This window comes from Pan troglodytes, chromosome 4 (genome assembly GCF_028858775.2).
Source record: "Pan troglodytes isolate AG18354 chromosome 4, NHGRI_mPanTro3-v2.0_pri, whole genome shotgun sequence".
NCBI classification, from domain to species: Eukaryota; Metazoa; Chordata; class Mammalia; order Primates; family Hominidae; genus Pan; species Pan troglodytes.
In genome coordinates this window covers 144,807,075-144,821,729 of record NC_072402.2, presented here as the reverse complement: position 1 = coordinate 144,821,729, position 14,655 = coordinate 144,807,075, and the positions used below count along the sequence as shown (strand labels likewise).

At 37.4% G+C, this 14,655-nt stretch overlaps 1 protein-coding gene and 1 long non-coding RNA gene across 6 annotated transcripts in view; one reads left to right on the top strand and one right to left on the bottom strand.

The window, feature by feature from the left end:
- Nucleotides 1-224: 224 nt before the first annotated feature.
- On the bottom strand, nucleotides 225-13,939 carry LOC104006597 (uncharacterized). 2 transcript variants are annotated; one of them, XR_010157360.1, is made up of 7 exons: nucleotides 13,578-13,939; nucleotides 4,716-4,874; nucleotides 4,118-4,225; nucleotides 2,929-3,011; nucleotides 2,656-2,779; nucleotides 1,338-1,567; nucleotides 225-402 (listed from the first exon to the last, which is right to left on the bottom strand). It is a non-coding gene; the product is annotated as an uncharacterized LOC104006597 (long non-coding RNA). The 2 variants fall into 2 exon arrangements; XR_010157359.1 differs by lacking the exon at nucleotides 225-402 and having other exon boundaries at nucleotides 907-1,567.
- The window catches only part of PPP2R2B (protein phosphatase 2 regulatory subunit Bbeta), a 495,140-nt gene continuing 494,398 nt past the window's right edge, over nucleotides 13,914-14,655 (top strand). The window contains exon 1 of one of the 4 annotated variants that reach the window (XM_063811554.1): nucleotides 13,914-14,007. The gene's annotated coding sequence lies outside the window, so the exon portion shown is untranslated. The remainder of the gene's footprint in view (nucleotides 14,008-14,655) is intronic. The other 3 variants (XM_063811558.1, XM_063811568.1, XM_063811571.1) reach the window with 3 other exon arrangements.

The following is a 14,655-nucleotide window of genomic DNA, read 5'->3' as shown; positions in this document are numbered from 1 at the left end:
CTCTTATCTACTACATCTGGCTACTCTAAACCAGGGATGATGACCAAGGGTGAAACAGAGTCCTAGAAAGGACAAAGGTGCAAAGGTGAGCCCAGATTATAAAAACGTGGATAATATGTATTACATATAAAGATATTTTACATGCATTAGATGTAAAATACTTAGATTTAAAAACCAATATAGAATTTCAATTTATAGATGCACAAAAAGGTTTAGTAACTCACCTGAGGCCACAAAGCCATTAAGTAGGTTAGTGGGGAATTGAACCCATGTCTTTGAACCTGGTCGAAGACTACACTCTTCGGTATATGAGGCAGCTTCCTTCCTTTCATGCTATTAACTTCTGAGTAGAGCAAGTTAGTTCAGCCTCTTATAAATTATCTTCTACAGAATGCCATGTTTCTAAAGACATTTAGCGACAAATAAAAGACAAGTTTGTAAAAATGTTATATTAAGCAAGGTTAAGCAGCGTTCTAAAATCTAAAGCTTCTCCCTGCATCTAAGCTGCTCATGTCCATTGTAAATATGCAAGAGAAAGATGATAAGCAGAAGGTTCCTAACTTAGTTGACCATGTAACCCTTTTTATTCTTTAAATAAAGGCTGGCCAGTGTGTCAACCATGGATGATGACTTGACTCCCATGTCTTTGCCTCTAAATAGCAAGATGAACTTTTTTTAAAAAAAACACCAGGAATCACACTGTATACTGCCTAATACCTATATCTTATGTAGGGTTACCAACTGGGGAAATGGTGAGGTCAACCTTGTTGCTCTCACATTGCCCCTTCAGGACTCCACTCCTGACTTTTATTCTAAACGCCCTTATGTTAACCTTCCTTCCCAGGTGCAGCTAGTCACATAGAGATCATTCTGTTTTGAATAAATATTAATTGAAAGTAAAGGCTTCATTTGTTAACCCATTTTATTGAAGAGCTCATGAAAAGGGAAAGTCAATGCAGAGAAATGCTTCTTTGTGCTGGACTCTTAAGCATAAGATCAACTTGTGCCTTAGAAAATGGATAGTAGAGTTTCCCTTGCGCTAAAATATAGACCACAAACTACTCTGACTACAAATAAAGCTAGCACAAGGATGAGAGGGTTTCAGAGTATGATGTTGGGGGTGCAAACTGTAGAGCTAGGATGGTCCGGCAGGTTGAATGAGATCACAAAGGAACCCTAGAGTAAATTTTCAAGTAGACCTGTATGGAAAATTTAAGATCAGGCCACCATAGTGGCATAAAATTGAGGAAATTAATCTATAATATTATGAAGAAAATGTATTTTTTTCATATTCTCCTAAATTTTATAACAGTAAAATAATATCAGCATTTAGGAACCTTGAATTGAAAGTGTGACCTGGACCAAAGGGAAAGAGGAGGCACTGATGCCAGGGGCATCTCCATCGGTCATGCCACCTATGGGAATCAGACTTGACCAAGATGAGCTGTGGAAGCAGTTGGTCCAGTTCTGTATGGAGTTGTTGGGAAGTCTCACTTCTTCACTCTTTCATTCAGTCATCCATTCACTAGTCACTGAGTGTGTACTTCGTCAGGCACTGTGCTTGGTGCTAGGAATACACAGAGAGAGATCGAAATAGCCACTGCTCTCATGCAACTGCACTCCAGTGTGAAAGATGAATATTAATCAAATTCAGACATCCTATGAAGTCAGAAAGCTTTTGCACAGAAACTTTGCACAGAGTAAGGAGTCACAGCATGTCAGGGTGATGATATGTAACACCTAGTTCATATCTAGTGGACACCTAAAACATAATACAAACGAAATACCTTCTAACCTGCCTGTCCCCATCTCAGTAAATAACCCCATTCTTGCAGTCATATAAGCCGACACATCTTGGCATCATTCTTCACTACTGCCTTTGTTGTGTACCCAATGTCCAACACTCCTCACCATCTCCACTGCTACCATTCTGGTCCATTTCTCACTTGGATTATTGCACTAGCCTCCTAGTGACTTTTTTTTCCTCCTGTTTTCACTCTTGTTTCTTTTCTGCACAGAAGCCAGTGATTTCTTTTCTTAAAAGTCCCCAATGGCTTTTCATCTTATTCAGAGAATAAGGTGGAGATTCTTATAATGATAATGTCCTGAGTGTTTAAGCCCTGTCTGACATGCTTTGCTTGCCACTGTAGCCTCTCTGTCTTTGTCTTCTACTGCTCCTCTCCTGCCTCTTTGCAGCCAGCCACTCCAGCCTCCTTAATGTTCCTGGGACATAAGCACATACCAGTCTTAGGGATTTCACACTGATAGTTCCCTCTCTCTGGGATGTCTTCTCCTAGCTGTTTGGCTCACTCACTCCCTTCTTTTAGGCCTCTATCCAAACGTTGCTTGTTCAGAGGGGACTTATCTGACTTTCTTATGAAAACTTGTATCCCTGTAGCACTTTATGCCTCTTAACTAGTTTCTTTTGTCTTCATAGGTCTTACCACTACTTAACAACTCATATATATGTTTATCTCATCATTGTCTATCTGCCATCGTCTATCTCATCATTGTCTATCTGTCTATCCTAGAATGTAAGTTTCATGAAAACAACATCCTTGCTTGTCATATCCCCGCAGCCTTGAATATAGTTGGCCCTCGATAAATATTTGAATGATATATTAGACAAATAAATGATGCATTAAGAAACAGTACCACATCAGCCCAAAAGTTTGGAGAAATGGGCACAATTCTGATGACATTCAGTCGCTTCATCTCTCGTGCTGTTTTCATTGTCCTTCCTACTGTCTGTTATTCACGCATCATACTTTGCACAAAACTGTAGGAGACAGAAAGCAGCTTATGCCCTGCATGTTGGGATTTTCCCCAGAAGCCCCTCTCCCTGCTGATATTCCTGAATCTGGTTCACTGGGGCTTGTTCAACAGGTGAGCCAGGTATGTCTAGTCATGCTGACGCTTTCCCCACACCTGGTCGTTTCAGAAGACACTGTTTCCCGTAACCAGGGCTTCAGCCAGAAAAGAAGTTTACCTCTGTCTGGGAACTGTGTGGCCTGAAAGAACAAACATATGAGGGGAGAAATTCAGGTCATTGAAAAATGGGCTACGAGCATTTTCTCCACAATGCCCCTCTTGACTGCCACCTCTTGTACTTGGCCTGTATTTAGAGTTCAGAAAAATCTGAATTTACTTATTTATCATTATTAACGAATGCTTCATTTGCCAAAGGATCCCTGAGATTTCTTTTAACCAGCAACTTTCCCTTGTACATGTAGGACAGAATTGGGGTCATAGATGTTCCATCTGCTGTTTGGCAACAGAGGCACTTGATGAAGATATCATAAGGAAGAAGGGCTGGCTTTAGGATCATTACACCTGAATTTTTTTTTCTGTCTTGGGTTCTTTTTTATTTTTTTTAACTTTTATTTTAGGTTCAGGAGTATATGTGCAGGTTTGTTATATAGGTAGACTTGTGTCACGGGGGTTTGTTGTACAGATTATTTCATCACCCAGGTACTAAGCCTAGTACCCAATACTTATTTTTTCTGCTCCACTCCCTTTTCCCATCCTCCACCCTCAAGTAGGCCTCAGTCAGGCCTGAATTCTGATTCCAGCTTGGCCACACTTAGTCACAGGCAAGCCCCTGAACCTCTCTGTGCTTTAGTTTCTTTGCTTATAAACACCTAAGCCATGTGGCTGTTGTGAGGACTATTTGAGTTGTACTTATCTTGCCCAGCACAGAGTATGTCCTCAACAGACAGTAGCTTCAGGGCTGGAAAACATGTCTAACGTGTAAAGGCAATTCAGCAGTCTTGTTCATGCATTTTTGTATGCAAGTTTCTAATCTGTGTTACCTCTGTGGGCTTATACATCATGGGGATTTGCAGCTTCATTTTATAAGAAGCTAATATTGGTCATGCTTACCTACTATTCTTGGGTGGTTGCCAGAGGCTGCTTTGGAGTATATTTGAAATGGCCATCTCTTGCAGTATTTTCCATGCCTACAGATTCTGAGTTTTCACCTTGTCCTTCCGTTTGCTGTCAGAGCATTATTGTAGCTTCTAACTTTGCAGTTTCTAATCATATCTACGTTTTTCCACCACAAGGAAAGAATATTGAGAATGAGAGTGAAGGACAGAGATAACAAGTAAGGCTATACCTGCTTAGCTGCTGGATTTCCTTCCCTCTTATTTTGATGTGGCACTGTTTGATTTCCCTGTTTGCAAATTGCTTCTTGCTTCCCATTTTGCCAAATTTTGATCATTTTCTTCTTTCAGAAAGGAAAAAAAAACACACAAACAACAAAATTTTATTTTCCATATAGTTTAATTGAATTGATGGCTGCTGTCACAAAATAAAATAAAAACCTCACAAATAAGAAGGCTGCAAATCCTAGGATTAGGCTACTTCTGAAGTTTTAAAAATTCTTCAAGGCATTTATTTGCAAATTCTACCTATTTGCATATTTTATAAGCATAATACAAAAATGTATTATTTATCAGGTGGTCTAGGCATGCTTGTGGAAAATGAATTGTTGCAAATTCAACCTTCATTTTAAAATCCTCATTGTAAATCCATCCCTCTAACTTGCAGGAAAACTGGGTTTTTCAACCCTAGTTTTTTCTGATCTACTTAAAATACTCTAGACTCCACACTGTGAGCAACTTTTATTAAGAGTATGTGTCTGTAATTTGAAGAGAATGGCTGCCAATATATAAAATCACAAAATACAGAATAATTTACAATGTCAAAATCACCTGATCTCATTGGCTCCATTTTATCTGGTCATCCCACTGACACTCATGCCAAAGATATTCTTGCAAGTTTTCAGGCAGAAGTATGATCTCACACTTAGGCAATTTCAGTTGTCAATGATGCAGTACTTGGGAGTTTCATGCCTTGATATCTTGTCTAACCTTTATGTACAAGCAAGAGAAGAAATCTGATTTGAGCTGTTGCTGGTTCCTGTTGAGTTTAGAGTCCATGGGCCAGAAAATACCATACCCCCAGATCTGAGACAATTGATGAGTGAATAATCATTACAGTAGAAAACAAAATTAAATGAGCATGCCATTGTTTGGCTTTTTGCCATTAAATGAGCATGCCATTGTTTGGCTTGTATTTTATGATTCAGTATCCATTTTAAATATCCATTTTTAAGTATCCATTTTAAGTGAGACTTTTTAAGTGAAATATTTTAAAGTATCCATATTAAGTAAGTATGATAACTATATTTTAATATGATTGCTCTCTTTGGTGACATGTAACTAATAGGCAGAAAATGCTGGAAGTGGAGGAGGATTTGCTAAAGCATCTATTAAGGCTTCTTTTTGTAAGGTAGTTTTCTTCAGGCACCCAGAAGACACTTTTGTCCCTGTAGAGCCACATGATGTTTTCTGGACTATAGGAAGCAAGACACTGGTACAATGACAAAGGGCTGCTCCTCTCTCCTGGCTCCCTTCCGCTTGCCTGTCATATCACATATCTGACCACTGATTTGTATCCTGTGGACACAGCCTGTACTATGGGTTTAAAGAGCTGCTTCTCCTCCTATTGTAATTCAAATAATAATTTCCTGATCTTCTAATAAGTGCCAGGATATGTTTTCAGTTCTAAAGGCACAAAGATAAATAACACACAGATCTTGCCCTCAAGGATTTCAGAGTCCATAAACAGAGATGTAAATATATTGTACATAAATTCTAGCATAGTGCTACTGTGCTTTGATACTTGAAATTTTGGTTAAAGGTTGAAAGTGGTGAGACAGAGGATGAGGAAAATGGATTGTCCTGAACCGTTTTACCTTTTCAAAACCTAAAAATGACTGTTTGGTTTATATTGTGAAAGAAATAAAAATGATGTTTAATTATACACAGATAATATCCCCTTTCTCCATTTGCATATGGGGTATTGGATTCAGCTGTAGCTGACTAAGCAGTGGCTTCAACAAATGAAGTTTTGTTGTTTCTTTGTCACATGAAAAGCTAGAGGGAGGCAATTGCCATATTTGCTCAGTGGCTTAAAGACACAGGGCTGAGGTCTCCATAGTCTTTTCTCTTTGGATTGCCAGAAGACTGCACAGCATCACAAAGATGGGAAGGGGAAAAACTGAAATATACTATTGTAAAGTTTTTGTACTATATATGAAGTAGTATAAAATCACTACAAGACAGACTGGTAATTTAAAGATAAATACTATAAAACCTATAGCAACCATTAAAACAACACCACCAAGAACTGTAGCTCAATACCGAGAAAGGTGGGTAAAATGAAGTCATAAAAAAACCTAATATACCAAAAGAATTCAGTAAAAGGGAACAAAAAAAGGTGCCACAGTAAAAAACAATAAAATGAATTTAAATCTAACTATATCAATAAGCACAATAAATGTGAATAGTATAAACTCTTCAATTAAAAAGGCTTATAAAATAAAAGATATTGGGTTTTTTAAAAAAACAAAATTCAACTCTATGCTACCTACAGAAAACATAATTTAAAAGGTACAAATAGGTTAAAAGCTAAAGATTGGGAAAAGGTACACCATGCTAATGCTAATCTAAACAAAATTGGAATGGCTATATGAATATAAAAGTGAATTTCAAAGCAAAGAATATTATGAAGGATGAAGTCATTTCATAATGATAAAGGGACCAGGTTATCAGGAGAAAATAACAATGCTAAATATGTTAATGCATATAACAACAGAACTTCAAAAACTAACTGAAGTGAAAAGAAAAAATAAACCCAAATTATATAAGATTTCAATATTCCTCTTGCAACAATTGATGGAACAGAAAACCAGTGAGGATACAAAAGACTTAAGCAAACAATTAGCTGACTTGACCTAATTGGCCTTTACAGAACATTCAACAACAGCAGAATATACATTCTTTTTGAACACATCCAGAGTATTTACCAAGATAAGCCATATTTTGGGCCATAAAATGTCTCAGTGAAATTTTTAAAAAGTAAATCGAATCATGTTCTCTGACAATATTGGAATTAAATTAGAAATTAAAATGAGAATGATCTCTGGAGAATCTCCCAAAGATTTCAGAAGTAAATAACATATTTCTAAATAAGTCAAGGGTCAAAGAAAAATTCAAAAGGAAAATTAGAAATTATTTTGAATAAATAAAAATAAAAACCCAGTATATCCAAATTTATGGCATGCCACTACTTTACAAGAAATGTATAGCACTAAATGCCTACATTAGGAAAGAAGTGTCTCAAATCAATGACTTCAGCTTCTACTTTAAGAAACTAGATGAAAAACAAATGAAACCCAAAGTAAGCAGAAGAAATGAAATAATAATGATCCGAGAGAAAATCAGTGAGATAGAAAATAGAAAAACAATAGAGAATATCGATAAAATTAAAGTCTTGTTTTTTTGGGAAGATGTAGCCAGACTGATTAGGAAGAAAAGATAAAAGACACAAAATACCGATGTTGGGAATGAAAGAGGTACATATTTACAGAGTCTTCAGATATTAAAATTATAATAATATTATGAACAACATTACAACAGTAAATTTGAAAACTTAGATGAAATGCAGAAGTTCCTTAAAAAGACACAAATTACCAAAGCCACTCAAGAAAAAATAGATAACCTGAAAATATTATGTCTATTAAGGAAATTGAATTTATAATTAAAAACCACATGCAAAGAAACATCAAGCCTAGATGACTCACTGGTGAATTCTCTCATATATTTAAGAAAGAAAGAGCAACAATTATACACAAACTTTCCAGAACATTGAAGAGGGGCAAATAATTCCCAACTTATTCTATGGGATAAGCATTCCTTGATACCTATTACTTTCAAGAGTATAAATGCAACAATTCTAAATAAAATTTTAACAAATAGAATCCAACAATATAGAAAATGATAATATACCATAACCCAATGCAAGATTGCTTTAACATCAAAGTTCAATTCATGTAATTCACTACATAAACGCATTTTTAAAGGAAAAAAAATGAGCATCTCACTAGATGCAGGAAAAAGATTTGACAAAATCAAACAAGTATTCCTGAGAAAAACTTACTAGATTAGAAATAGAATGGGACTTCTTAAGTAGGTAAACAGATAAACCCATCTGTGAAGAATCTACAATTATCATCATACTGAATCTTAAAAACTGAACGCTTTTACCCTCAAATCAGGAACAAATTAAGGATGCCTAAGTGCAGTGCTTCTATTAAAATTTTTACAGCAGGTTTTAGACAATAAAACAAGGCAAGAAGGAGAAGAAATATAGATGGCAAACAAGTAGAAAAATGATAGTTATTTAGAGGAATGAATAGTTAAAACACAGTAGCATACCACACATTTTTAGTAGAGTGGCTAATCTTTTTTTTATATACTTTAAGTTCTAGGATACATGTGCACAACCTGCAGGTTTGTTACATATGTATACATGTGCCATGTTGGTGTGCTGCACCCATTAACTCATCATCTACACTAGGTATATCTCGTAATGCTATCCCTCCCCCGTCCCCCTACCCCACGACAGGACCTGGTGTGTGATGTTCCCCACCCTGTGACCAAGTGTTCTCATTGTTCATTCCCACTATGAGTGAGAACATGCAGTGCTTGGTTTTCTGTCCTTGTGATAGTTTGCTCAGAATGATGGTTTCCAGCTTCATCCACGTCCCTACAAAGGACATGAACTCATCATTTTTTATGGCTGCATAGTATTCCATGGTGTATATGTGCCACATTTTCTTAATCCAGTCTATCATTGATGGAAATTTGGGTTGGTTCCAAGTTTTGCTATTGTGAATAGTGTATAGTGGCTAACCTTAAAAATTTTGACCATATAGTGTTGGTGAGAATGTTGAGAAACTAGAACTCTCATACATGCTAGTGACACAATCACTTTGAAAAAAGTTTTGTTTCAGTAAAGTTTCGGGATACAAAATCAGTGTACAAAAATTGGTCGCATTTCTATACACCAAAAACATTCAAGCTGACAGGCAAATAATGAACACAATTCCATTTACAATAGCCACAAAAAGAATAAAATACCTAGGAATACAGCTAACCAGGGAGGTGAAAGAGCTCTACAATGAAAATTACAAAATACTGCTGAAAACAATCAGAGACAACACACACAGATGAAAAACATTCCACACTCATGGATAGGAAGACTCAATGTTGTAATAATGGTCATTCTGCCCAAAGCAATTTACAGATTCAATGCTATTCCCATCAAACTACCAACAACATTTTTCACAAAATTAGAAAAAAAACCATTCTAAAATTCATATGGAACAAAAAAGAGCCCAAATAGCCAAAGCAATCCTAAGCAAAAAGAACAAAACTGGAGGCATCACACTACTGAACTTCAAACTGTAACTACAGGGATACAGTAACCAAAATAGCATGCTGCTGGTATAAAAACAGACATGTAGAACAATGGAACAGATTACAGCACTCAGAAATAAAGCTGCACACCTAAAACCATCTGATCTTTGACAAAGTCGACAAAAACAAGCAATGGGGAAAGGATTCTCTATTTAATAAATGGTGCTGGGATAGCTGGCTAGCCATATGCAGAAGAATGAAACTAGACCCCTTCTTTTCACATATACAAAAATCAAATCAAAATGGGTTAAAGATTGAAATATAAACCCTGAAGGTATAAAACACTAGAAGAAAACCTAGGAAATACCATTTGTACATAAGCCTTGGTAAAGATTTCATAATGAAGTCACCAAAAGCAATTGCAACAAAACCAAAAATAGACTAAGTGGAACCTAATTAAACTAAAGAGCTTCTGCATAGCAAAAGAAACCATTGAGTAAACAGACAATCTACAGAATGGGAGAAAATATACAAAAACTATGCATCCAACAAAAGTCTAATATCCATAATTTATAAGGAACTTAACAAGCAAAAAACAACCCCATTAAAAAATGGGCAAAGGACGTGAACAGACACTTCTCAAAAGAAGACATACATGTGGCCAACAAGCATATGAAAATATGTTTGATATCACTAATCATTAGAGAATGCAAATCAAAACCACAATGAGATCTGAGATCTCATCTCACACCAGTTAGAATAGCTATTATTAAAAAGTCAAAAATAACAGATGCTGGCAAGTTTGCAGAGAAAAAGGAATGCTTATATGCTGCTGGTGAGAATGTCAATTACTTCAGCCACTGTGGAAAGAAAGCAGTTTGGAGGTGTCTCAAAGAACTTAAAATAACCATTTGACCCAGAGATCCCATTACTGGGTAAATACCCAAAGGAATATAAATTGTTCTACCAAAAAGACATGTGCACCTGTTCATTGTAGCACTATTCACAATAGCAAAGACATGGAATCAACCAAGATGTCAATCAACAGTGGACTGAATAAAGAAAATATGGTATATATATGCTATGGAATATTATGCAGCCATAAAAACAAAATTAGGTCCTTTGCAGCAACATGGACAGAGCTAGAGACCATTATCCTATGTGAATTAACACAGGAACAAAAAACCAAATACTGCATATTCTCACTTACAAATAGGAGTTAAACACTGAGTACACATGGACACAACAGTGGGCACAGAAGACACTGGAGCCTACTTGGAGGTAGAGGCTTGGAGAAACATGAAGTTTCAAAAACTACCTACTGGATACTATGCTCACTACTTGGATAATGACATCATCTGTACACCAAACCCCAGTGACATGCAGTCTACCCATGTAACAAACCTGCACATGTACCCCATCAACCTAAAATCAGTTGGAAAAAACAAAGCAGCTTGGCATTTCTTAAAATGTTAGATACATGCTTATCATATGACCTGGCCATCCTACTATTAGGTATTTTCCCAAGAAAAGTAAAAGCATACACAAATGTTTCTAGTAGTTTTGTTTGTAATAGCCAAAAATTGAAAACAACCTAAATTAAGGTAAATGAATAAACAAACTATGGTATATCCATATAATGGAATGCAAATCAGGCTGGGCGTGGTGGCTCATGCCTGTAATCCCAGCACTTTGGGAGGCCAAGACGGGTGGATCATGAGGTCAGGAGTTCGAGATCAGCCTGACTAACATGGTGAAACCCCATCTCTACTAAAAATACAAAAATTAGCTAAGCGTGGTGGCACACGCCTGTAATGCCAGCTACTCAGGAGGCTGAGGCAGGAGAATCACTTGAACCCAGGAGGCAGAGGTTGCAGTGAGCCAAGATCACGCCACTGCACTCCAGCCTGGGCAGTAGAACAAGACTCTGTCTCAAAAAAAAAAAAAAAAAAAAAAAAAGGAGTGCGAATCAACAATAAAAAGAAATGAACAATTGATACATGCAAAAACAGGAATTGATCTCAATGCTGATCAAAGGAAGCAAAAAAAAAAGAGTACATACCATAGGATTGCATTTGTATAAAATTACAAAAAATACAGACTATAGATACAGTGCAAATCAGAGGTGCCTGAGATTAGGGGGAAGGAGAAGTATGGGCAAGACAAAGGGCTAAAAATGATTATGAAAAGGGCTTGATGCAGTGGCTCATGCCTGTAATCCCAGCAGTTTGGGAGGCCGAGGTGGGTGGATCACTTGAAGTCAAGAGTTTGAAACCAGTCTGGCCAACATGGTGAAACCCCGTGTATACTAAAAATACAAAAATTAACCGGGTGTGGTGGCATGTGGCTGTAATCCCAGCTACTTGTGGGACTGAGGCTGCTTCGCTTGAACCCAGGAGGCAGATGTGGCAGTAACCTGAGATCACGCCACTGCACTCTGCCTGGGTGACAGAGCAAGGCTCCATCTCAAAAAAAAAAAAAAAAAAAAAAAAAAAAAAAAAAAAAAAAAGGCATGAGGAATGTTTTGGTAGTTCGTTATGTTTATTATATTGATTGGAATGATGGTTTCAAGGTGACGGTATACATGTCATAATTTGTCAAATTCCACACCTTAAGTATCTCCCATTTATTAAATGTCAATTATACCTTCAAAAGCTTTTTAAAAAGAAAGGGTGGAAAGGACTATATTAACTATTTATTAAAACCTTACTATAAATAGTAGAACACTATCAAAAAATAATAATTGTATATACGGAGAAGAGTAAAATACAGTCTTTCAATCTTGGATACTTTTAAATTACACTCCAAAATGCTGTGCTAGGATTCATTAGGCAAGAAATAATGTGTCTTCTCATTTTCTCAGTATCTACCATACAGATATTTACACAGATCTGTTTGAGGATATTAGGTACCTTCATTTCCTTTGATTTGTAAAATACGGTGAGATTTCTAATGAGAAACTTTGCAGCATCATTATTTTTTTGAGAGTATAAAAACTTTCCTTTGTTCACTAAATTATTAGGATATGGGATCAAAAGCTCAATAAAGAATGAGTAGCTCCACTGTCTCACCAATAATCGAAGATTCCTTCACTTCTTCCCTTCCTCATTCCTATTGCAAATCACCACAAATCCCTGATTGATACTACCTTCTTAGTAATCTGCCAAATGTATCCATTTCCTTCCACCTCCCTTCCCTTTCTTCCAGTAAACGAACTGTTGTGATGGTCAGTTTAGCCAATTAACAATTTTTCTGGTTGTCAATCGAAATCCTCCAGTGAACTACACCCAGCAAAATGATCCAATGATGGTTTTTCCGTAATGTTTCTAATGATGGATCCCGTGCAAAGGAAACGTTTCACTTTAAAACCTGATGTGCTTACTATCTCTGCTTGTTTCTGTTCTATGAGCTCTCTGGCAAATTGGGGATACACAAGTGGCCTGTCTTTACTAAATGCAGTGGCAATTGCTAAATATCAAGCAATATACGGGGTATAGAGGTGGAAAGTAAAAAATAAAAGCCTCTCTTTTTCACTGAAGTCTGAAGTCCTTATTTTTAACTGTCTCTGGAGTACCTAAGTCTGTCCTTTTAAAAATTCAGCTTCCTTGATGGAAAGATTTCTATACCAAATTGGGGCTGATGTGTCAGCAAGACATTCATTCATATTTCACACTAAGTGCCTGCCATAAGTTATTGCGGTATCCTCATAAAAACAGAGAGGATTGCACCATTAAGGCTCTTTCTATGTGGTGAATATACATTTATAGCCTATAACATAATCAATTTTAAATTAGATTTCTCTCAGAGAAAATTTTTCTGGGCAAGGATCTCTCTTTCTCTCTCTCTCTTTCTCCCTCTCCCTCTCTCTGCAGAGAGAAGCACACTGCTAGCACAAAGCCCCTGAAAATAACTCTTTACAGTCACCTCCCAATCAATAAGGAGCTTTATTTGCTGCATGTCACACCCTCTGTTCATTGTATTCACAAAGCTGAGTTGGCACAAAAGAGGCCGCACAAAGGCCAGCCTCAACTCTGAAGGGCCCTGTGCAGGACATCAGAGCCCTGGGCTGGCTCCAACTCTGCTGTTAACTCAGTGTGTGGCCATGCCCCTTTTGGGCTTCTGTGTCCTCTGCTTTTAAATGAGGCCATTGGACCAAGTGATCTCCAAGGGCTGACCAGATTCAGAAGTTGTCTATTCCATGAGCCTAGAGATAAGATACATGCATGCCATCTGCGGGCTGTGCTTCCAACCATTCAGTAGGTGAGACTCAGGGCCCTTTTGAGCTGTGGAGGAGAAAAGCATGAGCACCTTCCAAGATGTTTCGCCACTGGATCTGCATCAGCCTCCTGGTAGGGAATGTTGCTTGTGGACACCATTACCATAGCCAATGAGGTGTCATTTAACACTGGGGTTTAGGGAAGCTCTCAAGGTCTGTCATTTAAGAGCAACAAATTTTCCTTTCTATGTTGGTATAATTCTCCCAACCATCCCACTTTAGCAATCAAATACACTTCCCCAAAGAGCATTCATTTAATATAGACAGATATCTTGCCAAACCATTGCCATGACAGGTAGCCTGGTGGTAAAAGGGAATCTGGTATAAGAATTGGATTTGGCCCCTTGGTGTCCTAGGTCTGCAACTGAAGTAACTGAAGGTCTGCAACTGAAGTAACTGAAGGTCTGCAACTGTTCTAAGTTCTTTTCCCTCATAGGGCCCTACTTCCTAATCTGTGAAATGGTAAGCATGAGCTAGGTATTACTTAAAGTGTCTTTCAGCACAAATATTCTAACCAGAGATTTACAAATTGGTGACACCAAGACAATATTCAGCCTGCAGATATGATGTTTGCCCTATGCTGTGTGAGCCATGCTGTGTGAGTCTTCTAATTTGAACTTACTGACAACATTAAAAAATTTGGAGTTATTTGAACATTTGGATTATTCACATAATAATCCAGATTTCTGGCCTCCTCTGAAAAATATCAGCCAATCTGGTCACACTGGGCTGAAATTTTTCATGGCAACATTTAGCTGGAGCTGAATAGCTGCTGACCTTCAGGCAAAGCCTGAATCCTCCAGTTCCTTCATTCCTGCCACTTTTGAGATGATCACAAACTGAGATCAAGTGTCAAATCACTGAATATCTGACACCTGGACAGCTTGTCTCATTTACATCCTAATCCATCCAGGCATTTGTGTTTTCAGCTGCTGCTTAGCACTTTTAGGAAAGAAATGGCATGGTCCAAACTTTCTTTGCATCACTAATTCCCTCATTTGGCAATAATATTGGTGGGAGACAGAAATTGGGTCCAGTGGAAGCCTGCCTTGGACAAAAACACTGACAATATCTTGGCTGCCTGGAACCCTCGCAGTAATCAACCAACTC